Genomic DNA, 13,065 nt, shown 5'->3' with positions numbered 1-13,065 from the left:
CTTGCGTTTTTCTTGACCTTTCCTAAACTGTTCTCCTTCCCCCTTCTTCTTGTTTGTTCTCCTTCCTCTTCTCTTGTTCAAACACTCACCTTTTCTTTTATTAATATCTTGCGGGTTTGACAGTTCTTGGGCCTTGAGGTGCTCACCCCGTCCAAGTTCTGTCTCGTTCCAATTTCTATAAAAAAATTATAAACTATATATAAATAATTGTAATATAATAAATAATGATCAATTATATATAAATAATATTAAATTATAAATTATATATAAATTATATATAAATAATTATAATTATAATAAATAATTATAAATTACTGAACTGAAATTAAATTAACTAAATTTAACTTAACTTAACTTAACTTAACTGAACTGAACTTAACTGGACTTACTTATGCTGAAATTAAGTCAAAAAGAACAGGGCCTAATAGATTATATAAGTAAGTTTTGGGGTCAATATAGCATATTAAGTAAGTGTAAAAAGCTAATGAGACATTTCTAAAGTTCACAAACTAATTAAATTTTGGGAAAATTAACCACATGACCATTGAACATTACACTTTTTAATACTAGTGGCCGCTCAACGTCTCAAAACGACAATTGACAGTTTCAAAATAAAAAATTCTAAGAGTTAACGATATTCTAAGGAAGTTTAATTATTGAAAAATTTCGTTTTGAGGTCATTTAAGTGTTTTTTTGGTTAGGAGAGAGTGAATTTGAAGAGAGAGAAAGCTTCAAAAAAGGTGATTTTGGAAAATAAAAAAAATATGGTTTCTTGGTAAATGTCGTTCTGAACAACTTTAATTCTTGAATATTTTCATTTTGAGGTCGTTACCGGTCATTTTAAGGAATTAGTTAAAGTTCAATGGCACCCGGTATTAAAAAGAATAAAGTTCAGTGGCCATACAATTAAGAATTGAAATTTAGTGACCATAATGTTAAAATGAGTAAAGTTCAGTAGCCATGGATATAATTTACCCATTAAATTTTTATACCAAATTGAGCCAAACTGACTTGATATCAGAATCTCTTAAAAAAACACATTGGAAAATGGTCAATAGTGCAACCTCTTGTAATATACGTCGCTAATGACTATCAATAGAGATGGTAAATATATCAGGCGTCACAAGTGAGTGTGGATAGAGACAGCCATATATACATTACTGATGGTTCAATAGTGACACACGTAATTAATTAACCCGTGTTGTTATTGAACCTTTAATGAATTTACTAAGAGCGACTCTTATAGATAACGTGCATCATTATTGATTGGATAATAGTGATGCATGTAAATATCGTGCATCGATAGTGATCTTTATATAATTTTGTTAATCGAAATGAATTTATCAATAATGACACTCATAAGGTAACACATGTCGCTATTTATGCTTGTATTAATTTTTCTAATATCGACGTGCTTGGGGAGAACACGTCGTTATTGATCTAGTCAATAGTGGCCGCGTTACGAACATGCGTCACTATTGGTGTTAAAATTCAACTAGAAATTTCCTATGTTTTCACACGCGATATGGATGCCTAAAGGACGATAATATCTCCCCAAATACAACTTTTCCCCATTCCCTAAATAGGTTTTCCACTTCCCAATACGTTTTTAACTTCCCAAAACAATTAATTCCCACTAAATCCTTATTTATCACCCATAACCCCTTCATATTCTTCCATCTCTTAAAACCCCTCTCCAAATAACCTCCACTTTTAGACCTTCAAGCTTTCATTTTTATATATCTTTTTTTTGTGATTTGTGTTTTTGTATGTTCTAATTCTATTGAAAGTGCAAAAGGAGTGTAAAAGAAAATTGAGTTAAGCCAACCACTATGGACGCGGAATGACATAATAGAAAAGTTGCTTAGAATTCACCACCACCACTACCATAACCAAGATTTGCCAACTTTATCAATTACTTTCGGTTGTCCCTTCTTGATTCACATAGTGGAGGAAGGTAAATGGTTTCAAAACATTTCTACTACACGATACACAGCATTTTCGGTGTTTGATTTCTTGTGCAATGGGGATGACATGTAGAATTTGAGGAAAATTTGAAGTGTATGGGTTGAGATTATTTTTCAAAAATCTAATTTAAAGTTTACATGTCCATGGTGACTGAATGTTATAACACCATGAATTAAGTACCCGTAAAAAATAAATATGTCTTTCAATTTCGATTGTTCGGAGAATCATACACAGTAAGTATAGAGTGGTTACAACTAAGTTAGGTTGTTGGATGAGTAAAGACCCACTAATAAAATGGCATGTGGGGCTGAGTGCCAAAATATACTGGAAACCTATAACAAGGGCAACTGATTATAACATTTCGAATTTACAATCTAAACACATAGAATATCCTATTTTGAACCTTTTACATAAATTCACCCCTTTTATCTCTACGGGAAAAGCCGAGACTAATCAAGTCGATAAGCATCAACTTCTTTACTTTACTGTAGAGAGAATGGCTTCGGGACTAACATCATGAGACTCGTGGATGACTCACTGAGGGCAATGAGTAAAAAAACGAAGAGATTTCGGGTTCGGGCATGTGATTACCATATTTGGTAGGTTTAGTATCGGTGAAAGTGAAGATAATAGAGGCTGCCTTTCTCAAGACGGCCGGTATAAGCACAAAGGATGGTCCATCGCACACTGTATCAGTGAAAGTGAAGATAATAGAGCAATTTTACCCCTAATATTGACTAGTTAGGTCAATTTGAGAAATAATTCATCAAACTGTCTTCTCAACCATGAATCTTGTCATTTTCACTTCACATATATGTCATTTTATCACTAATTAGTAACAGATCATAAATATATGATTAGATGTGAAAACAAATTAAAAAAATATATTGTATTTTATACTAGTTGGCCGAAACAAAATTCAAATATTCACGAGATTTAAAAATATTAATCTTCAAATCTATTATTAAATCACAAAAAATATAATCTTTTTTAGAACCAATTGATATACCCTTCGTGCAGAATACAAAATAAAATATATGTATTCTGTAATTCTGTTTGGTTGTCAATGTTAGGGTAAAATTGCACCATTTTAAATGTTAGTGGTAAAATTACTTCTATCGGTAAACAACATGAGTATTTTTACATCTTATCAATTTATATTAAATGTGTTTGATCACACTAAGCCAAAACCCCCTTCAGACGACGGTTAGAAACCGTCGTCCCGCGAGATATAAATCTGTCACAGGGCTCGCTGCCGTCTATTGCACCTTCAGACGACGGTTAGGTTCTATCCTTTGAATATACTATACATGACATCAGCCTAGTTTCGTACTGTCATATGAACATTGTTACGATGCATCTTTTTATTTATTAACATCACTTTTAATGTCATCACATGACCTACTAATAATTAAAAATGTCAAGTCGCTATATGGGAAATTGGCACATTGGTATTCACAGTGACAGTTTTTATAATAATTTCTGTCGTAGTAACTTGTATCATATGGCATAAGTCTTAATCAATCATGTCAATAGATTTATTTTAGATGACAAATTCTTTTATTTTAATGTCTTTTTATTGTTGTTTAGATGATATTTTTTTAAACGTAAATGTCACTCCTTGCCTTCTTCGAATGATTCTGGAAATGAACAATAATCAAATGAACAAGAATTTCTATATATCAATGATTTTAATTTTATTGGAGACTAATGCTCATAATCTGTTTACATTTGAACTACACAAATTTCTGAATGTAGTAAGGTAAAAAAAAAATAAGCAATTAATGTACATCTCCAAATCTGTCAATATATAATCAATCTTTCAGAGGCGTGGTGGTGTTGATTGGAAAGCCAAATCCAAATTGAACTGAAGCATATCTAAGTCATCGTCTCCTCGAATCCCCAAAGTTTTGATATCTGCAAAATCAATTGATGATGCTCATTAATTACGTACCGTATACAGATAGACCTAATTAATCTCCTTTTACCCTTTCTCCATTCTGAGACCCTTCACTTACCCACCCACATTATAAATAGGAAGCGTTTACCAATTCTCAATAGTCACCCAGGGCAACCTAACACTATACTTACAGTTTGTTATTTCGAGCATGGATAGACTTGTAAGGAACCTCTATCGTAATGTTGAGTTTCAGATTGACCTACTCCGATATGAGGCACCCAGGTGGCTTGTCAATATATATGGTCCTGACCAGCGGCAATGGACTGCCGTGATGAAGGGCCCTCCAAACACTCCTTATGAAGGAGGTGTATTCATAGTCGACATGGACTTCCCTGTCGATTTCCCCTCCACACCTCTAGTTGTAAGAACATGCATAAACTTGTTAACACACATAAATCAGTTCATATATTTGTAAATACACTCATGATATTACTATTGTTCGCAGGTCATATTCAGGACCAAAATTTACCATCCTAATATCGGCCCCTTGGGGCATGTTTCTATGCCCCAACTACTTGATCGCCCTGCCCATAGTATTGCCACGGTAAGATGATGCTATAAATCTATGTATTTTTTACCCGTAAATTTATCTATTCATGTTTGGGGTCTAGTTTATCTACTCATGTTTGGGGTCTAGTTTATCTACTCATGTTTGGGGTCTAATTTAATTTATCTATGCATTTTATAGCTGCTGTGGAATATTTATGGACTTCTGGTAGAGTCCTTCATTGAGAGGCCATTTCCTGGCCGAGAGCGAATTGCTGAATGATACATCAGCAACAGGGCAGGTTATGTAGCAACTGCCAGGAAATGGTCTGAAGAGCATGCAGTGGATATATGATGTGCAAATAGCAAGCAAGGGGGGCATTATGATGTGACGTGCGAATAGCGTACAAGGGGGGCGTGATGTGCGAATAGCAAGGAAATTTGGATGCTGGGCAACCATTGAGTTAGATGGTGTGGACTACTGGATGGGCATAGAGCCAATCTTGAAGAACATAATGATTACTAATTACAAATGTACTTGGTAATCAATCTGATCTTCAATGTTGGCTCCATGCCCCTCCAATATTCGATGCCATTTAACTCTAATGGTTCCCCATCATCCCGATATCCTTGGTTACCATCTACACATTCTTGAAGAAAGGAGATTTGGATGCCAAAGAAACACTGAGCTGGATGGTGTGGACTACTGGATGGGCATAGAGCCATTCTTGAAGAACATAATGATTACTAATTACAAATATACTTGGTAATCAATCTGATCTTCAATGTTGGCTCCATGCCCCTCCAGTACTCCACTGCATCCATCTAGCTCCAGTGTTTCTTTAGCATCAAAATCTCCTTTCTATTCGCGCATCACGCCCCCCCTGTACGCTATTCGCACGTCACATCATAATGCCCCCCTTGCACGCTATCCTTTTTTGATAGGCAATACAAAGTAGACAACTTATTCAAGTAGACATATATATGTATATTCAAGTGGATCATAACATGCTATAACAAAGTAGTCAACTTATTCGTTTATGTCTATTAAATTGAATCAGTTCTACTTCCTAACACATAACATGCTAAATTGATATGAAACATATGTCTATTCCTGAATCAGTTACTTCATAAACAGAACATAAAACAAGCCAACATGCTTCATACATAGACACATAACACATAACATGCTAAATTGACATGAAACATATGTCTCATCAGTATAACTCATGTTAAAATAGAAAAGAATCAGGAAAGTTCATCATTTTCAGCTTTAAGAGTATGCATGATCAGCTACCTTCTTAAACATAATATCAAGTTCATAACTTATGCTGATAGCATTGAAAACCCATCAACATCCTGAATGGTTTCAATCAGATAACAATCCAAGTGGAAGGTATATTGTAAATTTATCTCATCACCATCCTGAATGGTTTTTAATAACATTTTCAGCTTTAAGAGTATGCCTAACATGTTATAACAAATAGACAACTTATTCGTGTATGTCTAAAACTTGTTCTCATAGCATCATAAAGCCACCTCTATGTACCTGCCACTTGGATTGTACATTTTATGATGAAGTTAGCATGGTGATGAAGTGTATGATACTGTCACCACAAGCTTAGTTATAAACTTGTGTTGTTAGAATCATACAACTTCATCACCATGTTAAACACTTTTCCATAAGCATAACAAGCCAAGCGACATGATACATAGTAATGGAGATTTAGGAGTATGCCTAACATGCTATAACAAGTAGACAACTTATTCAAGCAGACATGTATATTCAAGTGAACATGCTATAACAAGTAGACAACTTATCCGTGCATGTCTATTCCTTGCTTATTCAAGACAACGTATTCCTTACTTATCATCATAAGTCATGTTCAAATAAAAAAGAGTATGGTGATATCTTATCATTTGCAAGCCATATCAGTACATGCAATTAGCCTAAATTTACCCTTTAATACATGCTTCATACATGCTGAATGACCCTTTTACAATGTTCCTCTAATACTTGATGCATGATTAATAAGCTACATGCCCAAATGAACAATCGTACACATACTCATACAGAACCTCAAACATAAACATCAACAGAACATCAAACATAAACATGTTTCATACACATACACATACACATACTCAATCACTTCTATCAGTATAACTCATAGGTGTAAGAGTATTGCCAATCACAATGAACATTCAAAGCTTTAGAGTATGCCTAATAAGCCAAATGCTTAATGATCATTCATGCGTAAACTCTATGAGTCCTAGCTTCCTAAACAGTTATATCTAACCAATCAGTTCATACCAATCATTTCATCATCACTCACAACATCATACATATATGTAATCGTTCAGTTCAAACCCACATAACAATATATATATATATATATACTCAAAATCAGGCTAGTTTCCTAAATCAATGAGTTCTATGTTCATATACATACACATACTCATTCAGATAATAATCCAAGTGGAAGATATATTGCAAACCTATCTCATACATGCAACCAATCAGTTCAAACCAACATAACAACAATATATACTCAATAAGTTAAATAAATCTTCCCATATGCTAAACGCAAGAACTGATTGACAATCTCTTCAGTCAGCCTTCGCATGTAGCATTATCCCTGCAAATATTATGTTCAAATAAAAAGAAATTAGAACATCTTCAGCAACCGGCACTGTATTGCCCTAGGTTAAAAAAGATAAAAACAAAAGAATTTCAGCGGTGAATCTAACAATGAATACAATAAAATCAGTATCTAAGCGAGTGATCTAACCCTTTGAATCATAGCTCTGAAAATCAATAGATCCTTATTCCAGCTGCTGAAATCGACATACACAAAAGTAAATCAGATGAGGAAAAGAGAGAGTAAGGAACAATGAAAATCAATAGATACTTACCAGTCTCCCTCACCACATTCTTCTTTCCTTCATAGCCCACTCTGAGAATGACTGGTTCTCTGATGGTGCTAGTGGGAAATTAATGGCTAACATAGAGCATGGTGACATTTTCTTTGCTATCATCTGTCACCAAATTTGGAAGTGGAGGAATGAGGAGATTTTTGCTGATAAAACTGTCTTTATTCCTGACTTACTTGATTTCTTCTCGAAAAAACTCTCTATTATTACTGAGAGCTTCAAAGGGGATCCCCTTGTTAGGTCTACCCCGAAAAGAGAGGTCCACCTCATTGGTTGGAGCAAGCCAAGAGAAGGGGTAGTGAAGCTAAATAGGGATGGCTCCTGCATTAGCAATGGCAAGATAGCTGTCGGAGGAGTTCTTCGTGATGCGGGTGGCGCCTGGCTGGCTGGGTTTACCCAGAACCTGGGGATGGGTTCTTCCTTTTCGGCGAAACTTTGGGATATTCTCTCGGGTATCAAGCTTGCCATTAGCCTGGGTGTTAAAAGGTTATCTGTGGAATCTAATAACATGGAGGCAATCAACAGGATTTCTGATAACCAGGCTATTTGTCTTAACAACCAAAATCTTATCAAAGCTATTTTAAGGCTTCGCCCTTCCTTTGAGTTCTTAAAGTTCAGCCACATTTACAGGGAACAGAACCGGGTTGCGGATCGCTTGGCGGCTGCTGGGCATGAGGGGATGTTAGGTGTTTCTACCCTTTCTGATCCTCCCATCTTTATTTCGTCTCTTCTTTTAGAGGATAGGTTTGGGGTTAGCCTTCCTAGGCTGATCCCGGGTTAGTTTTTCTTTGTTTGTGTTTTCCTTTCCTGTTTCTACAAAAAAAAAAAATAGATACTTACCAGTACCGTGTTTATAGCTCACCCAGTGATTGCATGTTCAAATCAGCCATGGAGATAGAGAGGAATGAGAGGGATGAAGCTCTTGCGTAACCTAAACTGGGGTTTGGGATTAGAGAGAGGGTTTATATATCAGTTGAAATTTTAGTCAAACAATAGAGCGCCTAAAATTTGGTATGGCCACGTAAGTGAAATTTTATTTGTCGCTTTTTTGTTTTCGGCAAACAATGACATTCATTTATTAGAAGTGTCATCTGTTGAGCGCATCAAATTTAACGAAAACATGCGTTTTCTTTGGATGACAGGATTATGTAATCGTAATGTCATTTGAGAATCGAGCGCATTTTTTATTTCATTTTCAGATGACATACAGTTAAAATACTGTCACGAAAAATATTCAGACGACACGAAAACAAATGTCTGTCATGTCAAAGGGAAAATGGCATAGTGTCATTTCAATTCTTCGATTCAACCACTTAAAAAGTTCAATTAAGTTAATAATAACTTATTATGACAAGTCATGATATTTAAGTTAAAGTTTTAAGTTTCAACTATTACTTTTATATCAAGTACTTATTTTTATTTTTTTTGTATTTATCAAAAAGTTAACATTGTATTATTTAATACTTTCAACACTTAAAATTAAGTATTTAGCATTTAATTTTCAGTTTTATCAATAAGCACCGAAAATTATATACTTTAAATTAGTGATAAGAATATGATAAACAAAAATCGGAAAATGTTTTTTGGTATTGTAGTTAAATACACACAAAAAAATTTCTTAGGGTCTGTTTGGTTCAGCTGTTAGCTAATAGCTGTTGCGGTTGCGGTTGCTGTTAGCTGTTTGCAGTTGCAGTAAGCTGTTAACTGTTGTTGTTAGTTGTTTGTTATTAGCTGTTTAATTATTAGTGTTTGGTAAAATTATATTGAACTGTTGCTGTTCAGATTTAAAATGTTTAAAATGGACATGTTTTAAATTAATCAACGATGAAATTATAAAAGGAAAAATGTGAAAAAATGCACATAATGTTTACAACTAGAAATAATTTTACTCTTAATGTTTAAAATGGTACAATTTTACCTCTAACATTAGCAAGTTGGGTCGATTTCAGATATTATTAGAAAACATAGATATTTTATTTCTTATTATACACCAATTGTACATATCAGTAGTTCTAAAAAAGATATTTCATATTTTTTGTGATTTAACAATAAAATTGAAAATTAATATTTATAAATTCGATGAAATATCAGAAATTTTTTGTCCAACTTGTACAAGACAATGTTGTGGTATTTTTGCACCTTATCCTATTATAAAATAAAAAATATGTTACACAAATTAATAAAAATAATCTATATAAAAAATAAAAAATTTATTGAACGCAACAAAATCTTGTTTTCCGGTAATTATGTTATAGAAATATAAATAATCTTAAAGAATAAACATATTTTGTGGAAATAAGAAGGATAATTCTGTCAATAACAACTAACTGCAAACAGATATTTATGAAAAGCTCCAAAACGCTCCAAAATGCTGCAGTTTCCAGAGAAAATGCTAAACGCTGCGGTTATATAAACTTAACCAAATGCTATATTTCATGCGGTTTGGAGTGAAACGCTCAACGTTCTTCCGAAAAGCTGAAACAAATACCCTCTTAGTCGTAAAATATTTTTCTTCAAGTAAACGGTAGCTTAAAAACAAAAAATGATTTAATTTGAATTAGTAAGAATTTAAATTTAAGAAGCCAAAATCATTGAAATTTCTTTTAGTTTGAATTTATAAAGAATTATTCTTTTTTAGTAAAAGAGCGAGCGCAAAGCCTAATGCTATGAAAATCCCAATTAGGTTGGCATTAACAGCGAACAATACAAAGGGACAACTGGCCCAAACATTATTCGTTTTTTAATTTGAAAATTTAGTAAGAAAATATAATTTGTTACAATATATTTAAGAATATAAAAAATATAAGCACACAAGTATATGTATCAAGGATATTATTATATATAAGCATCTAATAAGCATACAAGTATATCTCTTTCCCTTTTGTGGCGTTATCAAGTTAAAAAAAAAAAAAGATATGCAAGAAAAGCGTCTAATTGAAATCCGAGAAGGCGTGGGTGTTGTCTTGTGTTTCATCCTAGCTCTAATTCGAATCCGAGCAGCTCTTCTTTTCCAACTCTATAAAAAGCCACTGCGGTTTGTTTTCGCTCTTCTTTTCCAACTCTATAAAAAGCCACTGCGGTTTGTTTTTTTAAGTAATTAGAGTTGAGAAATATTGTGTTTCATCAGAAAAGTAAAAGAAGGAAGGAAGGATGCAAATACTGGTGAAAATTCCGGCCGAAAAAACCATAAGTATTGATGTGTCGGTGTTAGACACCATCGGCGATCTGAAGATGAAGATCGAAAAGAATCAAGGGTTTCCAGCTGATCATCAACGCCTAATCTTTGCTGTCGACAAACTTGAGGATGATCGGACCCTGGTCGACTACAATATCAAAGACAAATCAATTATATACCTCTTGCTAAAGCTCACATCCAGAGATGCTCAAGATGCGTCGAGTTGCGGTTTCTCCCCAAATTCGAAGAACCAAGAGAGCCATATAGAACTGGATAGTGATCGGGAAACTATTGGATTGGAATCTAAACCACTTTTCTAATTTTAAGGAATTATGTATTCAGCGATGGAGTTGGAGTTTCAGAGAAGAATAGAAGAGAGACTTTGCTAATCGCATCTAACCACAAACAATAGTAGTAGGTTATGTTTGCTATGTCTTTTTGACTGATTTTGCTTTTGTTGTCATGTTTGTCAAAGAAGTGTGTTTTTAATTATAAATTTTGATTTTTATGTTTTTTTTTTTTGTAATATTTTTTTTTTTGTTCATTTCAAATTTAAAAGATTTCATTTAAATCTCCATAAATGAATATTCGAGAAAGTAATAACCTCGTTTAAATAATAAATTCTTGTGTTCCCGACTTGGGCCAATGGACTAAAGTAATAACCTCGCTAAATGCATTAAGTAATAAACATTTTTAAATCGTTAAGGGCCCAATAAAAATATAAATTAATAATTATTGAATTACATTACATACAAAAATATATATAGAGAGACTAAAACCTTTCAATCAATCGATTAGAAGTCATTTCTTCTAAAAAAAAATGCATCTATAGTTGATTGTTTTTTCTTTCCACCTAAACCAAAATGAACATCATTCTTAACTTTTTGTAGTTCAAACACAACTTCTGGTATATTTTGCTCATGTTGTAGCAAATAGTTGTTTAAGGTGATCATTGCTTGAAAGGTCTCTTTTGACGATACATTTGCGACAACGCAACTATCATCTAGCTCTGGATCATTTCCATCATCATTGTTCCTTATTGACTGGATAATATCTTCGTCTGTATGCATTTTACAATGAAAAATTATCTATAAAATAATAAATATTGATTTATCAATAAATGAATAATTTATTCATTTTTCGATAAATAAACAATCTCGCTTAATGAATATTTTTTTCCGGTCCCAAGGATATGCATTTATCGAGGTTTTACTGTACATTAAAACGATAAACTCATAAAAAAATTAAAAATTTAAAAACAAACTAGAAAAATACGAGATATTCAAGAACATTTAAATCTAACTTTTAAAAACATTTACTAAGCCCCCAGAGGAATAGCAGAATGGTGTACAAGGAGCTCTCCCGTATAGGGCCCCAAATTTAAGAGGGCCCATTTTTTTATTATAGAAATCTAAATATATTATTGTTATTAATTATTATGTGAAAAATTAAGTGAATGTTAACTTATCCAGAAAATTAATGCTTTAAGGGGGCGTTTGGTTTAAACTTTAGAATTGGAATCGGAATGATAGGGAATCAGAATCGGAATCACAATTTAACAATTCTATTTGGTTTAATCCGTAATCAGAATGTAATATTTATTTATTAAATTAAGTAAATTAATAATAATTTTGATAAACATAATCATGGGTTATACTTTTTGTAAGTGGGATTGTTTTTGAATTAGTGGGTGAGTTTTACGGTTTTGTCTGTTAATTTATTAATTTTTTTTTGTTGTTAAATTTAATAAATAAGGGGGAATGAAATTTGATTAATGGGGTTAGAGATGAGAATCATGATTCCCATAGTTTGGGGAATTAGATTCTCATTCCTAAGCTAATTTTAGTGAATCAAACATTATAAAAGGGAATCAATTATTTTCATTCTCATTTCAAGGTATATTTTTAGTGAACCAAACACCCCCTAAGAGTCTTAAGGGGTCTATTTTTTATTATTATTATATAATATCTAATTTAATTATTTTTATTATATTTATTATGTTAAAAATTAAGTTAAAAGTATTGATTTTTTTAATAAATAGGGTCCAATTTTTCATTAGCACAGGCCCCAAAAATATTTAAGATGGCCTTGCAAGCCCCCATATTGATCAGCTCGGGGTTTGGTGGAAAATTCATATGAAAAGAATAATCAGTTTCTTCTTTTCTTGAACAAGCTGCAGCTACACCAAACTGCATTGTAAGGGAGATCTTATTCTCCTCAGCAATATTCATCTTATATTCCATATGGAAATTATTCTATGGAGTGTCTCCTTATTGGTCAATCTCATCCTGAATGGTAGTCGTTCTTTGAAGAGTTGATACTTTATAGTACTCCAAACTCTAATTTATAGCGATTCCAAATTTGCATATCAAGTAAGAATAAGTGTAATGAACCTCATAAGACATTCCATACTCCGTCCATCTCCCTTCTCTTTGTCGCACAATAACTCGAGAAACAAAGTTTTTCATTCATCAGTAAGCATAAAAAACCAATTTAGAAATATTTGGATATGTATATCTAGAGGTGAACAGAACCAAACCAA

At 33.0% G+C, this 13,065-nt stretch overlaps 1 long non-coding RNA gene across 2 annotated transcripts; it reads left to right on the top strand.

Annotated features, from left to right (window-relative positions):
• Window positions 1-10,221: 10,221 nt before the first annotated feature.
• Window positions 10,222-11,036, top strand: LOC136220427 (uncharacterized). Of its 2 annotated transcripts, none has more exons than XR_010684524.1 (2): window positions 10,222-10,382; window positions 10,476-11,036. It is a non-coding gene; the product is annotated as an uncharacterized lncRNA (long non-coding RNA). The 2 variants fall into 2 exon arrangements; XR_010684523.1 differs by having other exon boundaries at window positions 10,222-10,427.
• Window positions 11,037-13,065: the final 2,029 nt, after the last annotated feature.

This window comes from Euphorbia lathyris, chromosome 2 (assembly GCF_963576675.1).
Source record: "Euphorbia lathyris chromosome 2, ddEupLath1.1, whole genome shotgun sequence".
NCBI classification, from domain to species: domain Eukaryota; kingdom Viridiplantae; phylum Streptophyta; class Magnoliopsida; order Malpighiales; family Euphorbiaceae; genus Euphorbia; species Euphorbia lathyris.
This window is presented reverse-complemented; position numbering and strand designations above follow the sequence as displayed.